The sequence below is a fragment of the Leucopleurus acutus genome (assembly GCF_964270905.1).
Source record: "Leucopleurus acutus genome assembly, chromosome: 3".
In the NCBI taxonomy this organism is placed as follows: Eukaryota; Metazoa; Chordata; class Mammalia; order Artiodactyla; family Delphinidae; genus Leucopleurus; species Leucopleurus acutus.
Genome location: NC_139145.1, coordinates 14,360,538 through 14,370,015, shown reverse-complemented (window position 1 = coordinate 14,370,015; position 9,478 = coordinate 14,360,538). Strand labels below are relative to the sequence as shown.

The 9,478-nt window shown below is 49.5% G+C and overlaps 1 pseudogene across 1 annotated transcript; it reads right to left on the bottom strand.

Moving 5' to 3' along the window:
• Window positions 1-8,225: 8,225 nt before the first annotated feature.
• LOC309960110 (EP300-interacting inhibitor of differentiation 1-like) lies at window positions 8,226-8,799 on the bottom strand (annotated as a pseudogene). The gene has a single exon. The product of its transcript is annotated as an EP300-interacting inhibitor of differentiation 1-like (transcript).
• Window positions 8,800-9,478: the final 679 nt, after the last annotated feature.

Below are 9,478 nucleotides of genomic sequence, written 5' to 3'. Positions count from 1 at the left end.
GACCTGAATCTAGCTGGCTTGACGAAGTTGTCTACTCAGGGAGGATCACTGTACTTCCAGCTCAGTGGAGAGTTTGGGCCGGAACTGGTAGGAGACCCTTGATCTGTACATGAGGGCAAAGCCCAGGGTAACAGCATATAGGCATAGCTGCCGTTCAATGTGGCTTAGCCTGATGACAGAGTGTATGTACAACACATCCTTGGCCACAGTGACTGCTCCGTGTACGCAAGTTTGCCTAAACCCTTTTCAAGTGCCAAAGTACAGTCTCCCTTGCGTAAGGAGACCAAAGATTCTGGAATTTTGAAACTCAAGGCGGCACGTATAATTTTACAGAAGCAACTAACACCAGCATGGAAATGCACAGAGCACAGGCATGCCCCTGACAGACACTTCCTGGAGCTTCCCAAATGTATGCCAGCAGCAGAAGACCCTGGTGCCACGGCCTGCTCAGCCCGTACCCTGGAGTGTGTTATTCCCTTGGCTAATGGTTCCCCAGCTTCTGCATGGCTGGGCTTCTGGGAGAGTGGAGGTAGGCTGTTCCCTGCTTAGTGTGCTCCAGGAAAGGGGCATGGGGAGATGGAAATACAGACTGTGAGCTCATTTCTAGGGTGTCTTGGCTCATTCTTAACTCCCCCAGTCTGAATGCAAGAGCACAGTTACGAGCAAAGGTTTCTGCCAGACTAGGTGAGCGTGTGTGTTTATCTGTGTGAGGAACGTTTGCATGTGTGTTTAGATCTCAGATCTCAGGAGCGGGGGGCGGGGCCATGTGGATTTTGGAGAGGGCGTTTATGAGCATGCGTATAGGGTTTAGGTGCAAACAGACATAGGTCAGTATGGTCACACCCTATTTTTGATTTGTAGTTGTAAAATATTAGCCACCCCATATTTAGGTGAAAGCCAAAGGTTTCCTTCCCCCACTACCTAGCTGCCCAGCTAGATGAAATCCAGTCTCAGACCTAATTCTGTCCTGCACACATTGTTTATAGATAGACGTGTTGGCATGCAGGGGCAGTGACCATCAAACAGTCTGATCTGCAAGCATCTTGGAGTTTCCTTGCTCTCTGTCCCTGAGATACTTCAAGCATACTTTGCGTACAAGGGACGGCAAGAGAGATGTTCTTGTCGGGGCAGGCATGACACTTTTCTAGAGGCAATCTAGAGATATAGCACTAGGCAGTCAGAATCCAGTGTCCTGTGGGCTGGGGACAGGACCATTGAAGAGTCCAGCCTATAGCAGCATCCCAGAGGGTGAACCCTGTGTGGTGTTCATACATGGAGAGTAGCTCTAGAACACTGTAGCTAATCAGTGTATTTGAATACCACTGATTTCCACAAGGAAAATCCATTTCTAACATTCACTTATTAATTAAATTGCCTAATGCTATCATCAAGCCTTAATGTTATCCAGGCTTGTATGGCTTTTGGATTGAGTAGCACAATTACCCTTTATATCATCTAACAACTGTGCTGAAGTATTGCAACACATTACAGGTCACAGAAGGTAGGGTGACTAGGTTCAGGTGTGGGCACTGCAGGGGTGGCTGTGTTTATATTTTCAGCTTTTGTGTTTGTGAATGTGATTGTGTGTCTATCAGAGTTTGCAGAATAACAATGTAGATATATACATGTTCGAAGAGATGTAACAACAGTTACATAACAATTGCACGTGGACAGTACGACAGATGTTCTCTCTTGGTCACTAGGGTGGTGCAGTGACTTAGGATGTCACAAGGCTGGTGTGAGAGTATGCCTGTGTGTGTGCATTTTCCTCTCCCATCTTTTGACCATCATAAGATCTCTGAGATGTCTGGGCCTCTGAGAGTAATGACTGGCCTAACTTGGGTTCCTTCTGACTCCATGCATTCATTGATCCTAGATCCTTGTGAGCTGCTGAGACATGAAAACCCACATCCTTGAAACCAGACCCTCACGCCACTCCTCCGCATCCAGACAAAAGGGCACCTAGGGACCTTCCTCTGGCCTGGCCACCCAGTGACCTAAGTCATCTGGCCTTGCAGGGACCAAAGGGTGGGTTGGGCCATCAGACCAAGTTCCACCAACTACAGCCACAGTTTCTGACCATTTCTGGGCTAGGGCTCCTGTCCCTCACCTGGGCTCTCACTCTCTTCCCTTTGTCCCGTGGGCGCTTTGGGGGGCCCCGATGGAACCAGCTCCCCCAAAATTCAAGACGGGCCCCTAAGGATTTCCTTTTCCTAATTTGCCTTAAGTTGCGGTAGGGGCTAGGGACCTCCTGTCCCGTTCCAGTCCTTCACACATCGACCTTTCGATTTTCCCACCTTTCTCTACCAATCTTTCCCTCCTGATCACCCACCCAGACCAGACCTGGATTCCTCTCAGGACAGGCATACTGACACCCTTTCTCTAGCCCTCCTCTCAGAGCCCCGACCTCGGACCCCTACTGTCATAGGACCTCTATCCTCAACAAGTTTTCGCCCCAGACCCCAAAGCCGGGCGGAAGACCCCAGGCCCTCCTCGTATTCAGCCCATTGGTGGCCCCGCCCCCTCCCGCAGCGCGCCCCGCCCTCACCAGATCTCTCACAGCTTCCGCTCCCCAGCGGGCGCAACTCTCCTCCTCTGTCCTCTGGGCTCTCTCCCAGGATTTGCAGCTCGACCCGCGACACTGACACTGACGCCGCAGCTGAGGGGGCGGCAGCCGGACGGGGCGCTCCCTGGCCGAGGGACGTGGGCCCCGCCTGCATGTTGGTGTCTGCGGCTGCGCGGTGACCAAAGCGGTGTCAAGTACTCGTGCGCAGAAAGGCGACTCGCAGTTGGCTCCATAGCTCAGGGGTTAGAGCACTGGTCTTGTAAACCAGGGGTCGCGAGTTCAAATCTCGCTGGGGCCTACTTCGATATTTTTCCATCCCTCTCCTCTGAAGAGCTGAAAATGCACACCCCAACATGAATTTCCGCCATTATGTGTTTTTGCCTCTCAAGTGCCCCTTAAATGCTTGCCACCCTTCGGTCCCTCCCTCCCGTCTACTCTCGCGAAGATCCAGACCCACTGCGTCCCTGGCTTTGAGATCACAGGTTCTGCCGGCCCCGCGCGCCTTCTCCCCCGCGACCCCTCTCTCGCTTCCTTATGCGCGCCCTCTCCGCGAGTTCACGGCGGGTCTTTCCGTTCCCCTCCTGTCGCTCCACTCGGCCAGGGGCTTGCCCTGGTCTCTAATTCTTTCTGCATTGCTTGGGGGATCACCTGTGAAAGCCCTCCCGCCCCCGCCCCCTGGGAATCTACTATTTTAGTCGAGAGTGGAGCGATGTTTAAGACCCCGCGTAGCTTGCCATTGGTCCCCGCAGGGGCTTCTTTAATGAGGTGGCCTTCCAGTAGGGCAGTCACATAGGGGTTGAAGAATCCCGGGAGTCCGGGACGCGCAAGTGCCTCAGCGTGCCCGTGTGGGGCGAGTCCCTTCGGGTCTTGATGGAAAGCCTGCCTCGTTGGATGGGAGCTGGTTTGTGTGAGGGAGGGAAGTGTGTCCCTCCTCTGCCACCCCCCCGACCCACCTCATTCACCCCTCCTGGGCGTCTACCCAGGTTCCTGCGAGCGGTTTTCTCTCTTCTGGTGAGAAGGAGACCCGAGTTCTGTTATCGAACGCTGATCCAAGCTAGACCTCACGTGGGATGGCGACTCGCTCAGGGCTTTTCTGAGGGTCCTCATCCGCTGGAGAGAGGGCTCCAGCGGTCTCGGATGATGCGGCGGGGCCTAGTCAGGGCTCTGCTTCTGCCAAGGCCCCCCGGATGGGTCATGCCCGCGAAGGCCACGGCGGGCGGGCGGGCGCCCGAGACCTCCAGCGGGCCTGGTTCTGCCCATTGGGCAGGGGCCCCATGTTCACTGAGGATTCAGGGTCATTTTGTACACTTGACTTCCGTTAACAGAATAAATAAGTCAGAAGGTCAGCATGTATTACTGTTTTTTGTTTGTTAAAAGGAAAACTAAATAGTTGTTTTAAAAAAAGACTGGAAGCGAATGTGACAAAGTTACACTTTCTAGGTCCAGGTGTCACGAGTGTGGACATTTGTTTGCACTTCTCTTTATATAATTCCACAGAGAAGAGAAGCGAATGCTTGCAACACGGAGGCGGTAGTGACTGGGAGGCCAAGGACGCACAGCCGCCAGAAGCAGAGGAGAGCCCACCTAACGCTGAGTACGCACGGGAAGAGGGGAAGACCACAGCAGGTGGGGATGGAGTGCGTTAGCCTCGTGGTCTCCAAGGAAGAGGCCGAGAGGAGGAGCGGCAGCGAGTAGAGAGGTCAGGTCAGAGGGCTGAGCAAGATTTTGGAGAGTGGCAATGGAAAAAATAGCAATTTTTTCCCCTCGGAGTAGTTTAACCACCATTCGTCTCTCTCTTTTGTAACAGCCATCCGTGTAGGGAATTTCTCTGCTGGTGGCACAAGAATAAACTTTTGGGTCCACTCTGAGTGGATTTTCGCGAACTTTGAAAGCAGGGATCCCGAATCACTGCTTTGTACTACTAAATAACCCAGTGGAACTGGACGAGGAAAGCGCCCGCACAGCCCGGGCCTCCGGTTCACTGGGCGCGCGACTGTTCTGGGGCGATCCCGGGAGAACGCAGCTAGGGCGGGTAGCCAAGACACGCGGCCTGGGCGCCGCGTGTGTGTGTGTGCGCGCGCGCACCGATGCTAGCCTCGGGGGGGCTGCGCACCAACTACCTTGGTCGGTCACCCTTTGAGGGAGCGGGGTTCCTGGCCATCTCATTTACGCTTCTCATTTCTCACTTCCCTACACTTTCTGAATATTTTGCAAATAAGTATATGTTGTTTTTAACATTTTCATAAAACGATAAAGAAAAGGCCCCCTCCCGCCCCCCCTCCCGCCCTTACCAGGCGCTTCATAGGAAGGAACTACCCAGGTTTCATTTCGTCTGTCGCGGCTCGGGACCTAGTCCATCCCGCGTCCCCTACAAGCCCGGCTCCCGGTTCTCGCCAGGAGGCCCCCTGCTCTCCCGGCTTCTGTACCCTGCCCTTGGGCCTCCAGACTTGCGCCTTATTTGGGATCCCCTGGGAGAGGAGGAGTCCCCAAAGTGGAAGGACGCCCCTGCCTGCTGCCCGAGTAGCCTTAGCAACGAGGCGCTCATTTGGATTCCAGGAGATCTCAGAGGGGCCAAGGGATACCGAGCTTTTATGCTGAGCCAACTATCTACTGCTGAGAGTTAACAGTTGACGCGAAGACGGTCGAACAGGGATAGGTTGGGCCAGAAAAAAATGTTTACTTTCTCAGCGATTAAACGACTCCACCTAGAAGCATATCAAGGATTGAATCAAAGGCTATCTTACCAGGTGGCTCGTTGGTCTAGGGGTATGATTCTCGCTTTGGGTGCGAGAGGTCCCGGGTTCAAATCCCGGACGAGCCCCATTTTTTTCTTTTTTCATTTACCTTCTGATAATTTCTTGTTACGTGGACAGGTTTCGTCCTGGACGGGCAGTGGGCATCACCAAGAGTTCCGGGATGGGAAAGAAGTGCAGGTAGAAGAGTGGGTGAGCAGCTTGCCGGTGAGAGATTGGGTGCAGAGCCTTCTGTGGGCGTTTCCAACGATCTGGATCGTGGGACCATTGTTTCACCACCATAGAGCTGTGTATGCACCGTAATCACAAGAAGTTTTCCTAACTAGAGATTTTCAGTAGTATTACGAAGAACGCTTGCCGGGCCTGTTTCCGTAGTGTAGTGGTTATCACGTTCGCCTAACACGCGAAAGGTCCCCGGTTCGAAACCGGGCGGAAACAGCGTTAGCTCCCGGTTGGCTTTCCATTTTTGCTTCTTGAAATTTATTACTTTGGAGTAAGTTTGGTCCCAGTTCAGGACATCCCATCATCACCTCTTCCGGTTTTCCAGGGAGGGGAGAACCAGCATCTACAGCGCAGGGTTCCCCGACTCATCCTCGGGCCCACCCAATTTGCGGTCTGGGACTTCGGCACGCCCTGGGCTGAGATATATCTCAGCAGGCTGGTGAACGCAGTCCCATGCTCCGAGTGAAGGCGGGGCCCGCGGTTGAGCGTCTAATTTGCATAATCCTTTTTGTAATGAATGGGGGGGGGAAGAAAAAGGGATAAACAAGCTGGCAGCGGTGGGATTCGAACCCACGCCCCCGAAGAGACTGGAGCCTTAATCCAGCGCCTTAGACCGCTCGGCCACGCTACCTTGCCTTTGGCCACGTCTTGGGTGTTATTTTTCAATTTAGATAACACCCGCAGGGTCCTGTGGGAAATCAATTGTTGGGGTGGGTCTACAGGTCAGCAGAACCACACTCCAACTAGCAGAATGAGATTGCCCAGAGCCACCGGCGTGGAATCTGCGTTCTGCGAGCTCTCTGACAAAGGAGGATTCGCGAAGCACAGACGCACACAATGTTTTTGGGAAGGAAACTCAAGTCACTCCTGCAGTTCACTTTGGGGGAGTGGGCGTGGACGCAGGGGAAGCGTTCTACACTATCACTTGTTTTGTTTTGTTTTACCCGTGAGCTTGTGTTGCTTTTACGAATTAAAAAAAGGAAGGGGAAACACTGCACTACTTCCTCCCAATTCTTTTTTGTTTAACCCATAACATTTTTTGGCAAATAACACCGACACATTCAGAAGTGGTTCATTAGTGACCGCCTTGGCGGTCTCAGAAGCCTCCATCCATGCAGTTCTGTTGCCTGATGCTTCCACCCTTGAAACAAATGTTCCAGCTGGAGGTATGGAGGTATGGGGTCTTGACAAAACACGCTTGACTGCACACTGTACGGAGACACACACACCCCCCGCCCCTCATTATAAAAACCCACTTCTTAAAAAATAGCAAATCCAAGAAAAAAAGTATATAGAAAAAAATTAATCTACAAGCCCCAAACTCAGAGACAACCATCACTATTTGGTGAACTAATCTCCAGTTTGGTTTTCTGTTGATTTTTACCTGCATCAGTGCGTGATTTTGCTTCAGATACACACTTGAATTGTGCTTTAAAAAGAAAAAAATTACCTCGAATGCCAGTGCATAACCAATAACAAGCTTAACTAGAGAAGGAAACTTCAGATACTGAGGGGGATTTCTGGGCAGGTTTAAAACCTTTAAGGGTTGACGGACATGAGTGTTCATAAAGTCTCTTTTAGATGTTAGGGCTTTCTTTTTACTTGACAATTTTCACTTAACAGTTCTTACGTTATGACGTTGAAACAGTCTTTTACCTGTAAAGTTAAATGAAAAACAGAGAGCAAGTAAAACAGACACTTTCTCTAGAGTATAAGGATGTTAGAAATAGTTTGTTTTCTTGTACTTTCACATACATTTTAATGTCTCAAATTTGAAACTTTATTAAGGACGTCTTAAATTTTACTTTTAAAAATAGTCAAGGCAAGGTATTTTCTTGAATTATAGATCACAGTAGCTATCTAAATGATTAAGATACAGTAGTACAAGCAAAATTTCAGATGATCTTGGAAACACATTTTAAGACATAGCACACACAATACATATTTCTTTGGGGGCTTGATTATCCTTTAGGGATACTGAAGAATACTCAATTTATCTTACACTAAAAATTCAGCCTTTGATAGCCACAGCTTGGATAGATCACAAAGTGGAATCTTCAAAGTTTTCTCCATATACTTTCAGACAAGGGAATTCCCTGGCAGTCCAGGGATTAGGACTCGGTGATATTACTGCTGAGGGTGTGGGTTCAATCCCTGGTCAGAGAACTAAGATCCTGCAAGCCTTGCGGTGTGGCAAATAAATAAATAATTAAAATGCTTTCAGTCCAAATAACTCAAAGAGATCGTGTCTTTAATTGGACAAATTAGCTACTCTTTGTCATGCAACTAATACAGTGGGCTCTTGTGCTGGTAGTTTGTCTTGGTCATGACTTATTCTTGCAAAACCATCCCTTACATATGAAAGATATTTTCCCCAATGCAAGGAAAATAATCTGGATCAATAACAAAGTCAAAGCCATAGGTGTTTTAGGACATTCTTGAAAACAGGATTCAACAGTACTAACAGCCTTTTTCTTTACCAATTATCTTCCTTTTTCATAACTGTGCTGTCCCTGCCCTATTCTACTCTGCAAAAATTAATTAATTAATTTAATTAAATAAGAAAAAAAAATTTTTAAGATCAAGTTTTCCATTAGCACAGACCTATTTGGAAAGAACCCGAGAGACAGTGGAACGCTGGGTCTCTCCCAAATCACTTAACTACTCTGTATCATATCAATGATCTAATCACAGCCGAGTTCTTCAGTCAAACGATTGCCAACCATAAGTGAAAAAAGCTTTTCCATAAAAGCCAACTGATCAAAAGAGGTGTTTTCATAACGCATTTGAAACCCGCCATCCAGAGCTGCTTCTCTTACTCTGGAGGTTCTCAGAAGCACGTTGTCTCCTCCAAGGGCTGCTGAAACTGCAGCCTGCGCCACTCAGCGGCTCCTCTGCCAGATAGTCGCAGTCGTCCTCCCAGTCATCAAATTCCTAGTCTTTCTCGTCGTACCCCCTCCCCCCTCCCCCACCTTCTCCAAGCCATGGCTGGCGATCTGGCCTGGCTACTCCCCAGAGCTGGGCCGGGTAGCAAGGCCTCTGTCCCCCTGGGGCTCCGCCGTTGGCTGGGCCGCCTCTTCCTCCATTGGGCCGTCCTGGTCGAGCTGTGGCAGGGCTCCGGTGCGGGGGGTTCGGGGATGGCTCCCGGCTCCCGCTGCCTACCTGCATCTGTAGAAGGTCACTCTTGCCAGGCATCAGGTCCATCTGCACGTCATTGCTCTCTTCATAGAGCTGGGATGGCTCATTCATTCCCAACATTGTGCAAGCGGCTCAACCTCCCAAAAGGCGTTTTTAGCAAGATCGGAGCCACGCCTTGAATCACATTTTTTAAACTTAGATTTTTATGTTATTAAATTTTCCAAAACCTCATTTGAATGGTTGGCTCAAATTCTAGAAGACAAAAGTATCCTGATTTCTGTCCCGAGGGCTCTGAGTTTGGATGGGAGATTCGAAGAGAAGAGGGTAACCAATACTCTGGGATTACTGCTGCATTCGGTGGCTTTATTCCTGGTGCTTATGTTAAATCTTAATGTAAAGATTGTGGTGTGATTTTTATAAATTTGTATAGCTGTCTGCTTTTCAACCAATGTGTGTGTCTTTCAGGCCTCATGGGCCTGAAGAGATTGGCCTTAGCTGAGTATTTCGTGTTTTAATAATAATAACGCGACCTTCCACTCAGTCATTTTATTAACAGGCCTTTCCACTGCTTCACAGTGAGGTCCTCAGTGTGGATTAGAAAATGTGTCTGTAAAACCACATGGAATCATGAACTGACCACAGCCCCTGACATTAGCAGGGCTCTTACTATCTACACATTAGAGCATTAACTTCTTAGAATGTTAATTTGGAACCTGGGCTCAAAGAAAGAGAGAAAGAAAGGAAGGAAGGAAGAAAATATTTTGAAATAATTATAGATTCACATAAAGTTGCAAAGAAA